The 19,282-nt window shown below is 42.6% G+C and overlaps 1 protein-coding gene across 1 annotated transcript in view; it reads left to right on the forward strand.

Moving 5' to 3' along the window:
- LOC104274000 (neurexin-3-like) overlaps positions 1-19,282 on the forward strand; it is a 261,458-nt gene that overhangs the window by 93,792 nt on the left and 148,384 nt on the right. The gene's annotated exons all lie outside the window — the stretch shown is intronic.

Raw genomic sequence — 19,282 nt, forward strand, 5'->3', positions numbered from 1 at the left:
TGTAGCTTTGTCATAGAAGGCCACTAAATTAGTCAGGCACGACTTTCCCCTAGTGAAGCCATGCTGGTTATCACCAACCATTTGATTACTTTTTATGTGGCTTAGTACAGTTGCCAGGAGAATCTGTTCCATGATTTTACTTGGCACAGAGGTAAGGCTGACTGGTCTGTAGTTTCCTGGGTTGTCTTTCTTTTTTTAAAGATAGGGGTTATGTTTGCCCTTTTCCAATCTGTGGGAACCTCACCAGACTGCCAGGACCTCTCAAATATAATTGGCTAGTGGCCCAGCAACTTGAGCTGCCAGTTCCTCCAGGACCCATGGATGTATCTCACCACGTCCCATGGACTTGTGCACCTTCATGTTCTCTGGGTGTTCCCAGACCTGATCTGCTCCTACCCTGGGTGGTTCTTCACTCTCCCAGACGCAGCCAACACTGCTTGACGTTTTGGCTGCCAGTGAAGACTGAGGCAAAAAAAAAGTTGTTGAATATTTCAGCCTTCTCCATGTCCTCGGTAACCAGGTCACCTGTATCCTTCTGGAGAGGCCCCACATTCTCTCTCCTTTTTCTTTTTTCTGTAAAATCCTTTTCTGCTATTTCTAATATCGCTGGCCAGATTTGACTTTGTCAGGGCCTTAGCTTTTCTAACCTGGTCTCTGATTACACAAGCAACTTCCTTGTAATCATCCCAGGTTACCAGTCCCTGCTTCCACGCTTTGTTTGTTCCCCTTTTGTACTTGATTTTCGCCAGGAGTTCTTTATTTATCCATATAGGTCTCCTGGTGTTTTTGCCTGATTTCTTCCTTTTAGAGATGCAATGCCTTTGAGCTTGGAGGAGATGATCCTTGAAAGTCAACCAGCTTTCTTGGGCTCCCAGTCCCTCCAGGGCTTTATCCCATCGAAGGAGTAAACATCTGCATATTATGAGTGTCTGCCCACGTGCACATGCATGGAGCCAGAGCACACTTTGTGTAAGTGGGCTAGATGCCCATTTGGTTCTGCACTTGATAGTCTCATGCAAGGGAATGCAGGATTGGAGAGAGGGAGCTGATACTGGATACTACTGTCCTGGTAGCCAGCTACAGAGATTTATGTGAGTTTAAGCTATAGGTTCAGGAATGAAGCATCTAGACCACCTTCTGCGGCATCAGTAGCTCAACCAGGCAAAAAAACATTGTTCAGGAGCTGTCAGAGGAGATAATTTAGTGCTCTTCTTCCCTCCAGTAACACTCATTTACCCTGTGCATTGAATTCAGATAGCAGGGTAAGTCACACACAATCAACTCTTTAAAATAATTTCTAATGCATATTTTAAGTGACAATATTGTATTTTATTGCTGAATCATCATTTTCTAGTAGTTGCTAATGTATGTCCTTGGTTTTGATTGCCTCGCTGTAGCTCAGTGGTACACAGAATACTGTACCGAAGCCTGGGACTGCTGCCTAGGTGTACCCATCCTGTAGGTCCATAAAAGGCTTGTGTTTCCCAGTAATGAGGTGTCATGCCAGTGCAACGCCTGAGAAACAAACTGGATATGAGAGTCTTTCATTACACTGCCTAGGGGACCAGACGGAGTAACTGATGGGACAAGTTTAAATGACTAAGTGTGTGCAGCTTGGCTAAGCGTTGACTGGGGGTGGTGATGTCGACTCTGTCAGGTAGTTCAAGGACACTCACATGAACCAGTCTGTCATGACATTTAGGCAAGGCTCCTTGTCAGGTGCCTACTGGGAAGCTGTGAAAGCAGGAGATGTCCTGTTGCCTGTGTGTCCTTTAGGAACACAACTTATCTGTTTGAAGCACCCTAGCAGGTCTCTTGCTGTTTGTGAGTGAATGGGACAGAAACTTCATCAGCATAACAGATCTTGACTGATTCTGCGTGTGTGTTTGTTTATTTATTTAATTATTTATCTATTTATTTTTATATGCTTGTGCCGTAGTGATTAGGCTTTAGTACTACTTGCCTGCACAAGTGGGCAAAACCTAAAACAAACACCCCAAACCAACAACCACTTTGTAGTGACCCTTCCACGCAGCAATGCTTGTGTTGTAGTACTGATGAGGGATGGTTGTAGTAGTGGTCTTGAGCTTCAGGTGTCATTCACTTACACTCAGTGTAACTTTCCTGGTGTTCAGTGCCCTTCAGAGTAGTGTGGCGCTGCTGCGGATGGGCACAGCCATGGGGCAAGCAAGTGAAGTGTGCAGTCCCTCCCACAGCAGATACTGGGTCTCTGCCCCACATGGCACCTGCCTCTGTCATACACAGGTGTTTCAGAGCCTGCACAACAGGCTATGTTGGAGAACAGAGCACCTTGTTTAAACTAAATATGGGACTGACTCATGCCTACAAGCAGTGCCCAGGACCTGCCTCTCAGCTGGCAGGACTCTCCTGACTCTATTCGTCCCCTGTGCAGGATGGGGTGCTTGCTGCTGCAAGGTGTGCCCAAAATGAGAGGTGTCCCCATGAAAGGACCGTTTGTGGGAATCTGAGATTAAAGAACCAGGCAGGAAGAAAGCCCAGAAAAATTGCCATGTTATGAAGCTCTGAGGAAGGGACTGGGAAGGAGGTTGCTATTGCCCAGATTAAATGAGGGTGAAAATATTCCCTCCACTGCTGTATTTGAACTCCTTTATGCTTTGGAGTTCTTTCTTGTGTTGAAATAAGGTGGGTGTCATAATGCTCTTTTCTTTTGTATGTTGGTTAACAATTTGTCACTGTATCGTAGCTGTTACATTAACCTTTGCTTACCAGCGGAGACTTGAGAGTTGCTCCACGGAGATGTTAAAAGAAATAGGAAGTTACTTCTAGAGCTAAACTGGAAGAGTACAGTCCCAGGGCTCCACTGGTTAAGCAGACGTTTACAAAGATAAACCATTGAACCCAATGACAAAACATTACAGTCTGAGCCTTGGAGGACTTGTGTGTCTGGGAGCTGAGCACCAAGAGCAATTTAATCTTTTACTGCTACATCAAGGAAAGAAATCAGACACCAGCCCTGGCACAAGGGAAAAATCAGCTGCAAGAAAGAAATCAATTTATTATTGAATAAATGAAAAGATTGCAGTACTTATTGCAACTATGCCTTAATGGACATACCACAATTGTTCTTAAGCATCCTTCATCTTGAAGGATCCCAAAGTGATTTCAGAACTGTGTGGACAGGAGGATTTATCTATCTTGCAATAGATGTTTTGCTGTTTAATGGCATGCTAATTTAATTTATGCAGTTAAGGACAGGAATGAAGAAAAGTTTCCCATCATTGAAACTTCAAAGAAAATAATTACTACTGTTGGAAAGTAGCCAGGATATGTGAGCTAACTTTGTTTCTCCTGAGATCTTTAAAAAGCATGTTGGGAAAGCCTTCATTTTTTTGTCTGTTTCAGGGGTGTCCTCTCCAGTGACGCTGCAGCCTCTAGAAATTGCAATCAATATAGCTTAAGGTTAGATAACTTACTGATGCCAACTTACCCTGTTTGCTTACTGCAGCAGGATATTTCCACTCAAAGGTATTGCTTTATCACAGAGGTAGAGGGAAACATGTCTAGAATTTTTCACCTTTTCTGCAAAAACTTGAGCTCTGGAAGTTACCCGTTCAAGAATGACATTAATATCTGTAGTTGTAGCCAGTATTTCCAGCAGTGTTTTGAAGGGATTTGGATGAAGAAAGGCATTTTCTTATTCTGGTCTAAGTGTTATCCTGTGTTTCACTTAAGTCTGCGTAACTCAAATAGGAGAAATAATTTGTGCCTAAATTCAGTCAACATGGAAACCTAGAATACTGAAAAAACCTGACAATTGTTGCACACAGATCTGGTAAGTAGAATCTTATGAGAAGGGTCTTCAGAGGGAGAGATTCCCACTGACAAATTGTTTATGAACATAGATTTGTTAATGATTTGGAAACACTGAAGTGGTGTTGAGACTTTATAGCTGAAGCTTGAGAGGAGAGCAATTGGTCTGTGGTCCCAGGGAGAATCTGTATTTGAAGCCACTGTGTCCTCTCTGGCTCATCAGTCTGTTTTCTAGAACATTGGCAGTGGTTCCCAAATTAGTATCTTAGTCTGACACACATGGTACAATTGTAGTTTAGTGTTTAAAAAGAAAAAAGCAAGATAGAGCAAAAATCATCAGCAACTTTTTCGGATTTCACTAGGAGGAACTGCATTGCTGTGAACTTTGGTAGGACTAAAGCTTTATTTCGAGACAAGCTAAACATCTGCCAGTCACATGGTAATTCACAGTCAGATCCAGGAGCAGCACTCAGCCAGAAGCTTGTCAGATAATCTCCCTTAAAGCAGTACCTGCCTGTGATGGGGTCTCCAGTTTGTTCAGTTTCGTTCCTCTTGTAATAAAATCTCACGTTCCTGAGGCAGTTGAGCCAAACTCAAGATCCAATTGTTTTGTTCTAAAATGTTTAAATAGAATAATCTCTAATCTGTATATTATATTAACATATGGAAGGACATCAGATGAGCTGCTAGGATGTTTCTGGGATTTCTTCCATCCTCAAGCTTAAAGGGCTTGTTCAAATTGGATCCGTAGTGGCAACTGACATGGGTTTGCATAGACACGTTTGCTCTCCTGGGAGTAACAAATAGGCAGCAGTGCCATACATGCAGATTCCAACAGGGAGCTTTCAAGGTTGACCTCCAGGGCTCTCTTGTTAGTGGCTGATGAAGTTGTCAGTGTTTCTCAGGGGAGGCATAGTCTCACAGTTGCTTATCTGGGGAGCAAAGCCACCACCCAGCATGCAGGAAGCTGCCTTGGAGTTCCTTTTGGATTGTTCTCATGTGGAGGCCTATGTAATCAGCCCCTGGTCAGTGTGCATCTCCTGCTTTTCTCTTGTCTTCCTTTTCTGTCCTGTCTTACTTCTGTTTGGGATTCTGAAATAACCTGACTGCTGAGCCATGGTATGACCCAAAATGATCTTACACAATCAGATTGGCCAGACTGGCCAGTGGGACTTTTCTACAAAATCATGAGACCCAGATCATTATAAACCTCTCTCACAGACCTGTTGCTTCATGTAGCTGTATAGAATACACACTCAGTTTAACTGAACTACAGAGTTTTTATTTATAGGAAGAACTTTTGCCCCAAGTTGCAATCAAAGCACTGTATGACCCTTCTGGAAGTTGTTGTCCTCAGTTGCCTTAAACAGTATTCCACCAGTGGCCAGAAACCTACATAAAAGTTGGTCCTATGCCACTACTTACCACAGAGGGACAGAAATGAACACAATGTTCATGAATATGAAGCTAACTGCAAAATAAATTATGAGTAAGGATGAAGCAAATCAATTAAGATAGTTTGTGCTATATTCACAGCTCTTTTGTGTGGTACCTATTTTAGTGTATAAAATGTAATGATAAATAGCTCATGTGACTTTCTGTATCAGAGGTGAGCAAAAACAACCCTTTTTTTTTGATGATAACTTAAAGCACTGAGGGGCGTCGTGGTTTGGATAACCTCAGAGGATGGATGTCTTCCTGACTATCTGCTCTGTGGCCATCTCATCTGCCCATGTTCTAAAATGACTTTTGACAAAAAAAAGTAATCTTGGTTCTAACTCAAATTGGGGAATGAAAATGAGAGAAGTCCTTTGGTTATTGCTTTGATTTGTTTCTGAAGGAAAATAACTTCTGAAAGCATTTGTCACGGGTAGCGGACATTACAAGTTATTTGCCATTTAGAGAAACAAGCTGGCTAGTCTCTCTGCTTTTAAAACTTTTTTGAGATGAGACAAATCTTATTTTCCTTTTTGCAAAAAGTGATTTCAGCCATGGTACTTTATTTCCAGGATGATATTTACTCTGCAGAAGGAATAAATAAATGTGAGATAAAAATTGAGAATAGGATGATACATGGTAGACAAAGCCAACAATGTTGTGAAAGAAAAAATATCTTAGCATTGAGATCAAGATGTGGTTGCAAGAAGTCATAATTTGTAAATTCCTTTGCTTGGATGTGATTAAAATCTTGACAATAATTAACATTGTTTTGGGGCTCTTTGTGCTCCATTTTCCTTTGTACTTTGTTTTAGAGAAAGCTTGGATCATACATTTCTAAGTTGCCAGTTCTCACTTCTGATAAAAGTTTCAGTTGTGTGGATACTAAAGGCTCCCAACTCCACTGCTCTGCCTTTATCTCCTTGTTTATTGTATGAGAAGGTGGATGCTCTATGACTTTTTCAAGTTTTGGCTTTTAAAACAATGCAGGATTCACTGTTATCAGAGATAGCATGAGCTCAAGACAACCTTACATATGCATGCACTAGTGGCTAAACATAGTGGGGCCGTATAGTTTGTAACTATTTATAGGTACATGGATACTCTTTTTGAGTTGCGCCTTGTTTTTGCATTAAAAAAGCAACCAAAAATGTTTTCACTCGTTTTATACTTAGTCATGTTGGATGATTACTCACAAGCATTTTTTCCCTAGAGAGCTATAAGCATATGAAAAATAGAAACTTGTCCACCCTAGCTATTATTTTATTTCTTCAGAGGGTTTAGAGGGATTCTTCATCTGTTCCTGAGTGAAATTATGCAGAGAGGAACTTGAAAGAAAATTTTTCACTTTACCAAATTTTTCTGCAATTTGATAGACTTTTCTAAGGGAAGAGAGAGAAATCCCATTACTATTGCTTTCTAAAATGAGGCTTCACAAGGCAGTAGTATAGCAAATATTTGTGAGGATAGAATCCTCGGCTTGGAAACTAGAGCTGAGTGAGCTTTTCCATGGTTGTTTCTGCACCTTTTGATCTAAATGCTTATTTGAGTTTCTTTTCCTCCTGTCCATGTGTGTTATCGGGCAGACTTACAGGATCCAGAACTATTCTCACCAAGTGAAGTGACCCCTGCTTATCCTCACCACGCTGGCAGGCTTAAGTATTGGACAAAATGCTTTCTAACCTGCATCCTGAAGAACAGCAAACGTGAAAAGCAAGTATCTTGCACCATGACACAGTCACAGTCAGGACTGAGGGATATGCCCAGCCAGAAATAAGCACGTAGCTTGAGCAAAAATGCTGCATATGGACTACTATGACCGTAGTTTACTGGGCGTCTGACCCTTACTTAATTGTTGAGTTGGGTAGAAAAGAGCATTATATGTACCCAGGTGTCTTGCAGCAATGGAAGCAGCAGAGTGAGATTCAGACCAGTGCTTGTGTCCTAGCTGCACTCTGCATAGGGTGGTGAATTGGTTTTTTTGCTTCTTCTATTGTGCCAGGGAATTTTTTCTCCAGTATGAATCGTTGATATCCAAAGTGGGTGGCAGTGTTGAGGCAGCAAGAAACTGCTTTCCAGATGCATTAGGTGGTAGCAGTGGTATTGGGAAAGGGAAAGAAAGCAACCACTATGGCTGTTTATTTTGGATAACATTGAGTAAGGGGATTTTTTTTTTTTTTCTAATTGACCCAGTAGATGTGACTTGAAGTCACATCTGGGGTTGTTCACAGACTTGGGGGTTTTGTTCACATCTCTAACTTGCAGCAACTCTTGAGAGAAGCTTTTGCTGCATCTTTCTGTGTCTGTATCCCTTCCCCTAGAACAGCGATAACAGTTGTGTAAGACAGGCCATTCAGTTTTGCAGTCACGTCACTGATTTTCCAGCAGTGCAACTGCTAAAAGCATTAGACTTACACAAGCATCAGAGTGAAGTAATGCTCTGATGATTCAGGCCATTAAGGTTTTAAGCTTTCTGTAAAAACAGTAAGTATGGTGATTATCTGGGGCTTGGATCTGGACACTGAATAAAATACAAATGTAACATCCGGGCAGTGTTGCTGGATGTTTCCTTCAGAGAAGGGGGAGCTAGAGGGGGATGCAGGGATAGTGCTTGTGATGCTTGTGATTTGATTTTTAACCTTGAATGTTATGCCTCCCTGAACCCACTTAGGAGAAACTTTTTAAAGAATAGTACTGTGTTTATTGCTGCTGCTTGTTTTCAGTTTCTGTTATGCAAGCTCATGTAGCTTGGTGTACCAGACTGGTTGTGGATCATAATGCTATAAACATCATGACTTTATCTCCATCTAGGAAAAAAGTCTGGTCCCCTGTCCATGATGATACATTAGATATTTAATTATGTATCTATACCCTTTAGTTCTATAAATAGCTCTGCACAGTGTGGTGAGAAGCATGTTACTGTGTGAAGAGAGTTGCTGTGGTTTTGTTTAGGGGGAGGGAGCAAAGCACCAAGATGAAATGGTGCTTCCCTGTGTGTCCAGTGATGTAGTGGTTCAGCCTACGCCCATAAGCTGTGTTTAGAATTGATTTATTTTAAAATGCTTTCTCTGAATAATAATTTCGAGGATATTCAGTCACAAGATTAAAAGGGGCACCCTTCAGATGCAGGAGGATGTTATCTCGTTTGTGCACAGGCTGTGGGAGGTGGTGTGGCTCGGGAGATAAAGCTGCAGGCTGTTCCCCGGGGCCGGAGCTGTTTGGGCTCCCTGGTTTCAGAGTGCGGGGGGTTAAGAGCCTGAGAGCGAGGTGCCTGGAGCGGAGAATGGCAGAGCTCTGCTGGCAGCAATGCTGAAGAGAAATCAGCTCCTGTGGGCAGCCGGAGGAGAACAAGGGGAGAGGGCAGGAATGGGTCCGAAATCATGAGCGAGTGTTGGGAGGGCTGTTGCTGAGGGCCCTGCACTCCTTCCTGGTGCTGCATCAGAAAGGGCTCACATCTCACTCATTGTAGAGCGTCAACTTTTCCTCTGTTAGGCTGTCGGTGGTTTTGGTAAACCACACAAAAAGCAGGATGTGTGTCAGTTAATGAGCTAATGCTTTTCGTGTTCAGGAAAGATAAATGCATCTGTAGCGTGTATCGCTGTTTGGTTTGGTACCTCTTCCACCTGCAGGAGGCTCGAGGTGGAAGAACATGGCTTCCTTTGAAACACCTCTTGCTTTGTAATCTGATTAATGGTGCATTTAATGGCTTCCGGGAATAGAAGTCCTCTAGTGGAGGCTGTCAGAAAAGCTAGGTTATGTACATCAAGCCCTAAGTCTTTTACAAAGCTAAAAAAAGAACTAAAAAAGAAAAAATAGTGGTGCTTTCTCAGATGTGTGGGCGGCAGGGGTACGTAGTTTTGGAGGAGATCCTGAATTCTCCTCCTTGATGCTTCTGTGAAGTCTTAACTGACCGTGTTAAGTGGTGGTGAAACAGCCAGCGAGTCTGAACTGAGGGTGCAATAGCTGGTAATTTATTTTTTTTTTTAAGTTATATCTAGTCTCTACACTTCTTAGCAGAAGCTATGGTATTTGCTGCCTCTTGAAACTCCTTTTGCATTTACTCCATTGCATTGAATTATTTTGACTCCTACACTGCAGCAGGAAAAACCAGTGGACAGATGTTGCTGTCTGTGGGTGCTTTGCAGTTTGCAGAGACCTGTGTTGGCACTGTGGAATGAAAAGGGTTTCTAGTGCTTTGTAGTCAGTAGGTCTATGCTTGATCCTATAAATAGGCTTTACTGGTCCAGTTGTCTAGAAAGGACAGGGAATGTTTTCCACCTTTGTGCCAATAGGCTTCTGGCTGTTAATTTTCCATCTTTCTCTGGAGAAGTGCAGATTAGATTCAGTTAGAGATAGCCTGTAGGCTGCACCGAGCCTATCTGCGCTCCCATTGTCGTTGCATTATCCCAGATGCTGGATTTCACGTCCCCTTCACAATGTCAGGATTAAAGCAACTGCCAGATTTGGGGAGAGAAAATTCATTTCCTTCTCGTCAGATTGTCAGGCTTTGTTTTTTTGATCACCCTCCACTGGGGAAATGGGCATGGTTTGTTTTGGGAGATTATAGGAGGCTCCTCTTTAACACATTATCTGCCTGAGAGAGGTGGTGTCCCCAGTCTCTGCTGTTCTTGCATGTGACAGGCTGTGGTATTTTGGAAGCGTTTTGCTGTAGGGTGTTGAAGTGTTCTGTGGCCTGGGATGTTGGACATGAGTGGAATAGGCATCCTGAGAAGCTTGAGCTATGTGCTTGTTGAAATGTACAGTTGGGTGCATTGCAGAACCTGGACTCTGACCGAGGTGAAAGTCTTCAAACCTATGTTCCATTATTTCTAAAACAATAAGAAGGATTGTTCATGTCTGGCTTATCTTGTTATAGAGTTACTAGTCCCAGCCTTGTCTTTTGTAATTTTTCAATGTTTTGAACCAAGAAAAATGTTAATTAACAATTCTTCTTGCTGGAATCTACCGTGGGAATTAACCTTTTTCCTTTTGCTGTGGTCTCAATGCAATGGTATCTTTGTCAGTTTGAGATAGTTCAAAACCTGGCTTTGCCTTCTACTTTTCATCCCTCTGACTTGCCCTTGGGAAGATGCCTCAAATTATATTTCTTCTTGGCCTTTCTCTGAAATGGATGCTAGAAGGGATGCTGTATGTGTGTGCATGTTAGCAGGTGGGCTTAGAGGAGAGAGTGAAACCCAGTAACACCTCGGGGTGACAGGCTATGTGGAGTCTGGCTGCACTACCTTTGTAGCATCATGTTGACCTCTAGTAATGGCGCAGCCTGAAGTCCTCTAGACATGAAGTCACATATAGGCATTTAATAATATTTTTTGCTTTCTATACTCATCCTCCTAAAATTTTTGAGGTTGACTATTACCTGTTTCAGGGATGATTTTCAAGCATAGTTTGTATATTGTCAATGATGTAAAACATTCAAAAGCTGGTGTCTGTTGCTTTTGAATGTCAAGGCACTAGTGAGACGAGATTTCTATAGAAGTGGAGAGCTGCAAATGCTGACCTGAACACTACTTGTCACTGCTGACTTGGGAAATGGCCCTGTAGATATGTGGCCATGAGGTGGTGTTGGCTGAAGGTGCTAGTGGGTCATAATTCTTTGGGGTGTGGTCAGTGGCACATTTTGGGGCAATTGTTTGGAGGCAGATATGTATGCCTCACAAAAGTGTTTCTATACTCCATACCTGAATGCCTTGGAGAGGAGGCTTGTCAAGCACTAGAGATGACACTTCTCCTTGGACCTGGTGAGAAAAGACGGATGGAGGCAGTATGGAAACTTGTCACTGCTGCAGTCTGATACGCATCATTAGTTACAGGGAAATCCTGTGTGTGTGGTGTGAGAGCTGGGAAATGTGGAGAGGACCTGGCAGAGTTCAGTACTAAGCCCACCAACCTCCACCTGAGAGCACGTGCCCGCATGCACAGCACTCCCTCTGCTGCGGCTTTATGTAACGCTTTTGCAGAACTTCATTTTCCACTAGATTGAAAGCAAAGCCACTGTTGATTTTCTCCAAAAAGATCTATTTGAGAGTGCAATTGCCTGGAATTACATGGTGGCAGTGAGAGGCCAGACCTTGCTGTAAATAACTTTCTTCTCAGCCAAACACATTGAGCTCTGCTGTCTACTGTTTTTTCTCTTTAGATCATTTCAATTGAAGGGAGGGAGTTTTTGGTATTTTTCTTTTATGCTTTGTTTATTCTTGTCAGGAGCTGATTCTCATTTTCTTAGCTTTCCTGCCTTTGCCAAATGATGTGATTATGGTGGACAGGGCAGCTCCCCTTTCACAATAGAATTTCTGTGTGTTTTTATAGCACAAGGCTATATTAGGACTGATGTACCTTTGCCAGCAAATGTATGTCTGCTGCTGCACTGTGTGTGCTGGTGCTTTGCCACTACGATGCCAGTGGACAATGGCAACGCATAGGTTTTGGTGATTTAGCATCTTTGTGCCAGTGAGCGATGGCATGGTAGCAACGCGTGCTCGTGTTATTAAATGAGAGCATGACACCATTCACACCGCTGTCCAGCATCGGTTTTTCAATTTAATCTGAGCTGTGAGATGGCCCTCCTGTCTGTGGAACATTTTCTCCATAGCCCTAATGCATCTTTATATTAAACCTCATGTTTCCTATTGAAGTCCCAGCATGAGTAGTTGATGTGTCTTTATCTTTGAAGCCATTAGTGTCCAACAGTGGCTCTTTAGCCTGAGTCAGAAGGTAGTCCTGGGTTCTCCCTGTTTTCATGAAGGGGATCAGAGCTGTTTTGGCTGTTGGCACCTGTACAACAGAGCACAGAGTGAGTTTTGGGTTTTAAAAATAATATTTTTATGGGAAAAGTAGACACTTGTAGTGGAGAGCTTCATCTCTAACTGGTGCTAGAGATCAGTATTGGAAGGAAAGAGAATGAGTGTATGAAGGAGGGAAGGGGGCACAGGCAGGGCTGTGTATTGCTGTGTGGGGTAAGGGGGGCACATGGGGTAGGGGAAACATGGCACAATGGCAGTGTGTGGCAGCAGGAAGGCTATGCCTGTATGGACGGGACACAAATAGGTGTGAAAGACTTGGAGAGGAGAGTGAGGTGTTATCTCCGAGGGGATATCATGATGTTGGTAAACTTAAGTTTTTAAATATCTAATAGTTTTGTTTCTCCCTTCAGTAATGGCGCATATCCTTTTTGGTTCAATGTTTCTTTTCCCTGCAAATGCACACATCTGTAACACTTCCTTGGCTTCGCTGTTATCTTTTTTGTTTTGTTTGTTTTTAAGTTAGCTAATACTTAATACTAATTCTTTATTCGTGCAAGTTCCTGATGTTTCTCAGTATTTTCCTCTCTTACCCCTTCAGTTATGGTGCCAAGAATTAGAGTTTGAGAGTAGGAGTTGCCATAGGGAGGGACATTTCTGTGCTTTATTTGTCGCACATTAGCTTTATTTTTCTACTTTATTGCACTGCAGATTCCTCTTTGCTTTGTTCTCCCCTAGACCTTCTGTTACCCTTGAGTGTCTGTTATTCAGTAGTAAACAAGCAGGTAGTCTGTGAACCTGATACACACCTCTTCTGAAACACAGTGTTGGCATTCCTTGCTCACACAGAGATGCTGCTGGTGCTAAGCAAGAGATGTTGCCATCATCCTGTGTGGACACAGATGGCTTACCCAAGTATGGAGGAAAAGGGTTCAAGCAAATTCCAGCTCGTGGCCTTTGCCGTACAAAAAAGGGACAGGGCCCAGAGCCAGCTAGACTTGGTTTCATCGGGAAGGTGAGTCATCTAGTTTCCAAGAATAGCAGGGAAAAAGGAGCAGCTGCAGGTGATGTGGGAGGAGGCAGTGGTGCTTCCAGTCAGTTAATGAAGTTCTATCTATGTGTACGAATCCAGTCTGCCTGTGCTGTGCTTGCACTTTCCTTTCCTCATGAATCAGCTTTATCTCCACCTGCTGCTGCACCAGCTGTGAGATCCCCAAAGGACCAGGGTTCATTTAGAGGAATAAATGATGTGATTTCTCAGCCTGGATGGTGCCCTAGTCTCCTGAGCTTTGCTCCCTTGGCAGTCCCTTGCCAGTGGTGCCCAGAAGTCTGGTAGTGACACCATCTGACATCAGACAAAGCAGGGGTTAGGTTTATAAATTTCTATTTATTTACTTATTTTGTACATAGCCAGTTTAATAGAATGTCCAAATGACTTGCAATAGAAAAAGTTTCCTCCTTGAGATCTTGCTCAGTAAAAGGTGGAGTTATTTTTTGTTCTGTGCATGTGGTTTGAGGGGCAGGAATGGAGATGGTTTTGCATCTCCCTGTTAAAGCATGTTGAGCACCTGCCTAGTCTGTATTGCAGCTAAACGTCCCTTGCAAACAGCCAAGAACATCTGTGTTTAAGACTATCTGCTCCATTTTCCTTCTTGTTAGAACCATTGTCTCTCTGTATGGCTTTTGTTGGAAATGGCATTATTACCTTTAGCCTCCTGGCCTTGTTAGGAAGTTCTTTTGTGCATAGCTCTGGCAATTTTGCAGCTCTTGTGTACCTGAAAGGCCAAATACGCTGGAATAACCAGATTTCCCACTTCTTCCCTAGTGCTTGAGAAGACTGATGCTAAGATTCATAATGAGGCATTTTTGACACAGGTCTACAGAGGTTATCTGGTTATGTGAAAGGCCTGTGACACTAGGCTGCAAGGGAGGAAGAACATGTTTCTCAGCAGCATAGTCCTTGCTTACAGGTCAGTATTGTGACCTTGCTGCTTCTTGCTGACCTCGTGTGCTGGGGGGTGATATGCTGGCTGGCAGGTCTGTTGAGCTAACCCAGCTGCTTCTGGATTGTGAATAAAGTAGGAAGAGGAATTGGAATATTTGATTCGTGTAGCTTTTCTAAAATACCTTCTGTGGATATTAAAAAAAAAAAAAAAGAAATCCTCCAGACTGCGTATTCTTACTTGTGCAAGTGAAGTAAGGCCTTGTTCAGATAGTTTCGCTGTGCTGGATCCAAGTTTGTTCAGGCTCCACTGCAGAAAATGGTCTCAGGCAAGCTGCTTAACTAAAATTTTGAACGCCTGCTTTGATATTATGGACTAATGTCTGTTCCCTCTCTATTAGCCCCGTCTGATACGGCACAGCACTACTCTCTTTCTGTTCCCTCCTGTGCACTTCCAGTAGGTGCCCAAATCGTGCGTCATTGACAAGCAACCAAGAGTGAATGCTGAAATGAAGCTCTTGGTGAGTGCTCGGGAAAACATCAGCCATCAGGTACTCAAACTACTTTCCTCATGTGCAAAAAGGGTGAGTTTTGCCATTTCGCAGTTCACCTCCCTCCAGCTGAGCCAAGGGCAAAGAAATAGACCACACAGCATGGATTCTGGAAAGTGAAGTTGATTATATATTTTTTTTTAAATCTCTCATTCTTTATAATCTGCTGTGTTACTAATAACATGGGCTGATTTTTTTTTGTTTTTAATATCGGATTTCTATCTTGACTGCGTTCCCTTAACCTTTCCTCAGAGATTTTATTTTCTAAACCTTTGATGGATTTTGCTGCCCTCCTGCTGATGTTTTTCATTTATTGGAGGAGAATAAAATAATAATTATAATAATAAAACCCACTGTTTTGCTGGAGGCAATTCACTGGTTGAGGTTTTCATGTGAACCTAGCCCTCTTAATCCTAGCAAACAGGATTCTCCTCCTAATCTCTAATCCCTGAGTACTTTAGCTATTAATCTTGAGAAGCGTTTTCCCCTCCCCATCTGAGATTAACCTGAGAGTGGTTACTTATGGTTACTGGCCCCCCCTTTATTTTTTTTTTCTCTCTTTCCCATGAGGTTTGGAGACTCAGGGAGACGAGTGCTGATTTCTGGGCCTTTCATCTTGGTGCATTTGGTTTCTGGGCCTTTGGGCACCTTTTTTTATCTGACTGGTTTGAAAAAGTTCAGCGGGAAGAACAGACAATACATAATTGCTTGGCAAATGCCACTGGATCACAGACAAGAGCGTCTGAATCTCTGGTTGTTTTTTTTTCCAGTGGAATAGAGAGACAGACCTTATTTTGGCTTCACAAGAGAGAAAGTTGTGTGGAATGAAGGAACCCTTAAGGCGTTTGGCTCTCTTCAGTCCTTCTCCTTTAGACAACAGTTTTCTTCCCCTGCTTTGTGGGAATTGTGGTGTGGAATTCTGTTCTCTGCTGAAAATTTTTTGTTTCTGTCTGAATGTCATTCATTTATTTTCTGCATGTTGTTACTTGGAAGCTTTGAGTGCTTTTTGCTGGCATGTTCTTGTGGCTCTGCTCACTGAGGTGGTCTGTCAGCTTGGGATTCCTACTGCAGCTTGGGACTCCTATTTTTCTGCATAGGTTGAGTCACACATACTAATCACAGATTGGTATTTCTGGAAGTCTTGAATGGGCTGGCCACTGCTAACTAATTTACAGATGTTTGTGTGCTGAGCTGTGTGCTATGGTTTGTTATCACAGAGCTATATTCCCATTATCATGGATCCAGAAGGAGTTGGTTGAGTGGATCTTCCTTCTCCCCTATCAAATTCATGCCCTCTGCCCATGCCTAACTGTTCCTTATAGTGTATTTTTGGGAGCGTCATTTCTGAATGTATTCTTACTCTTCTAAATATGGGCTCAAAGCTGCTCTTGAGACCAGACTTGCTTGCTCTGCAAGAAAAGAGTTTTGTGGGCAAACCTCCAGTGTGTCTTCCTGAAAATCTCCTCGGCGTCAGCTTGGTTGCAGACGCCTTTTGTGAAGGCCATTGGCATTTGTCTTGGGCTGGAGTGAGGGTGTGCTATGATTATGTCACATATCTGCTGGTGGGGCTGCTGAGCAACAAGAAAGGACCTAAGTGAGAGGGACACAAGCCATTAACTGAGGACACTGTAGTTCTATAGCCCTCACCATTGCTAAACATGGTCTGACTTTTTTCCAGCTCTTTTTTTTTTTTCCTGTGCTAAGATTTATCCAGTAATTTCTGGTTTTACTGTCTTTAACTATTAATTCACCATGGCGCAAGTCTTTGGTTCCCGAGTCCTGATTTGTCCTTCTGATTAATATAGCTGCTAAACATAGAAGTTAGTACAACTCCTGCAGGTTGCTATATGCTGCCAGAGGTGAAGAGGGAAGTCCCTGCTTTGTGAAGGTGAGCATGAATGCAGGAAAAAGGGGCAACATGGGAGGGAGAGCCCTAGCTTTGGCATCACAGGTAGCTGTGTAGTTGTGGGAAAGTCCTAGAGATTAGAAAAGATCAGGGTATTGCAGGAGTAGGGCAATGTTTCAAACTCACTACTGTTTTGGTGATTTGACTTAGAAACAGTGAGTGAAGTAATTGTAAATTTCCCACAATTCTTGTGCCCCTTCCTATCTCTTTGTCCCAGGTAAACATATCAAATTCACTGCACATTTTAAAGCAAGAGCTCGAGATTGTAATATTTTTTTTTTTTCCTCTATGGCACACATAGTTCTGAAGAGTTTTACAAGGCATTTATGCAGGAGTCATCTTTTCATACCTGAAAGACCATGTCACCACCAAGTGGAAAGAGCACACTGTGCACTACACTGGTACAGAGGTAGAAGCAGCTTTTTTTCATTGTAAATGCTTGAGGACCTTCGTGCTTAAGCAGAAATGCAGAACCCATCTCCTGTAACATCACAGTGCTCTCTAGCACTGAGTGGAGGTGATTTGTGGCATCTTCTCAGAAGGAGGAGTGCTGTCTTGTGAGACACCTGAGTCTTGTCCTGCTGATACATAGACTGTCTTTAGAGCTTTCCCGTTTGACTGACTGTTTTGTCACCTAAACATTTTACTCTGTTATAAGGTATTGATGAAATAGGGCCTTTCCTAATTTAAAAGATGCTTATAAATTGGTTTTGGTGAATAATGATTAGGAATGATGATGGAATTTATTTTAGTTTGAGCAAGCAGGTTTTGTCTTCTGTCATCTTCCTCAGGATGGACAGACTGTGATGTAGTGTTTCTCCCAATTTTATTGATACTTCTTTTCTACTTTTTGGTGGTCTCTAAAAGGAAACTTCTCTGTTCAGCTTGTTGCTCACTGCCAGTGTGTGTGCAGGTACGGTGGTGCAATAGAGAACCCTAGCAATCTTACGTAACTCAGAGAGGTATGTGAAGGCTAGAAAGGAATATGGAAAGGCCCCTAGGAGCTGCTTTGTAGTCTGCTGTCTGGGAAATCAGGTGCCAACCAGAGGCCTAGAAGATGATGTGGTGTCTTTTGCCTCCTGTCTGACAGAACCTGTGCAAGCTGGTGCTCTCCGGTATAGCTGGGCACTGGGACAGAACACGGAAGCATTGTCTGTGCTGGGGCAGGTGTGTGCTGTAAGAGCTGTAACTACAGCTTGTTAGCAGGCAGACAAGGAACAAGCTATGCTGCCCAAAGGTCTGAAACTGGTCTGAGTCAAAACTGAGTAGTTTCCTATTCCCTGTGCTCTATTTTCAAATTGACTGTACTTTCTAATTCTAAATGCTATTCCTGAAGAAAAAAATCATTGCTGACTGTGGTGGGACTGTTTTCTGCTGTTTCATCCCACTGCCATGCAGTGCCTCTGTCCAGCTGTGTCACTTTGAAGATCTTTGGATCATGAGGAAGCATTGCCAATAACAGAACAGGGATATGACTTAACAAAAGTGCTGTTTCTTGTCATCAGTCTTGTGTCAGACACACCTAAATTACTTCATCTGTTCCTCTGTTGTTTTGCATTGGCTATCAGAATTTATTTATCTGAAGTAAAAAATAAAATAGTAAAAATCAAAGCATATTTATTCCATTTTAACCTGCAATTTTACAAGTATGTGGCAAGATAAGTAAGAATGAAAATAATTAAATCAACCTTCCCATTTGCATGTTCCCTCTAAGTTACTGGGCTTCCCAGTGAAACAGGTATAATTAAGGTGCATCTTTTGAGGACTGCAGCCAAACTGGGGCCCAGAAAAAAAGTGTCAGAAAAAAAGTTTAGTAATTTACTTCACTGAGATTTAAGTAGTTTTAGCATTTGGGTCAGTGTATTTGTCCAGTGCTTGGCTATATTTTAGAGGCATACACAGTCAGGCTGGAAATCTCAAGGCAACTTGCGTTTCATCTTCATGCTGCTGTTGTAAATGTTTTCAGGGTCTCTTAAGTGATATGTGTGAGAATATACTCGAAGATGTTAGGTATGGCATATCTCCTTAATACCATTTTGGTGTGTGTGTGTGGGTGTGTATATATGTATATATATCTCACGTGTGGACATGCCTTGGAGGAAAAGGTTAGGCTTGGGAGAAGAGCAGGAGCACTCGTGTAGCACAAAAGCCATAAAGATGCTTGGCTGTATCTGCCTCCAGCCTGTCTCAATGACAGGGACATGGAGGGCTTTCACAGGGCCACCTTCACCCAGAAGCTGGGTGCAATAGAGAACCCTAGCAACTCTTGCTCTTCCAGATTGTGGTGTCCAGGTGGCAGCCATCCATGAAAACCAATTCTGAAAGGTTTACTTGTCTTTGTTTTCTCTCCTGCCTCGGTTGCCTTTGGCAAGCAGGCTCAGGTAGCTTACCTTTATGACAGTGTGGGACCAAACAGATTATGGCAGGAGCTGTGTGTAACACTCCAGTAAGCTGTCAGTGTTTAGCAGTGATTAGCTTTTTTAAAGGCCCTTTTCTTTATCTGCTGGGGATTTTAATTTTTCCCTCTCATTGCTTTGCTTCTTATTGATTTAAAGAAGAAAAAAAAAAGATGCTGAAGCCCTGTTTGGTAATAGATTATTGATGAGAATGCTGGGCAAAGAGAGAGAGATGGTGGAAGTCTTTGTTCCTGTTCGACAAAAGATAGAGAATATGGGAGAAGAAATGTGAATTTGTATGGAGAGGAGAGAGGGGGACGAGAAGAAAGAGTTATTTAAAATCACAGCTAGGAAATCATTCTTTCAGTCTACGTGGCTGCAGTGAGATCAATTTTCAATTTCAGTTTCCCTGCCTTTTGTGTTTCGAGACACTTGCATGCCGCTGGAGATGGGAGATCTGCCAGCACCTATTTGTTTAAAATTAATTGTTGGTAGGTATA

Source organism: Apaloderma vittatum, unplaced genomic scaffold (genome assembly GCF_000703405.1).
Source record: "Apaloderma vittatum isolate BGI_N311 unplaced genomic scaffold, ASM70340v1 scaffold1195, whole genome shotgun sequence".
NCBI lineage: Eukaryota > Metazoa > Chordata > Aves > Trogoniformes > Trogonidae > Apaloderma > Apaloderma vittatum.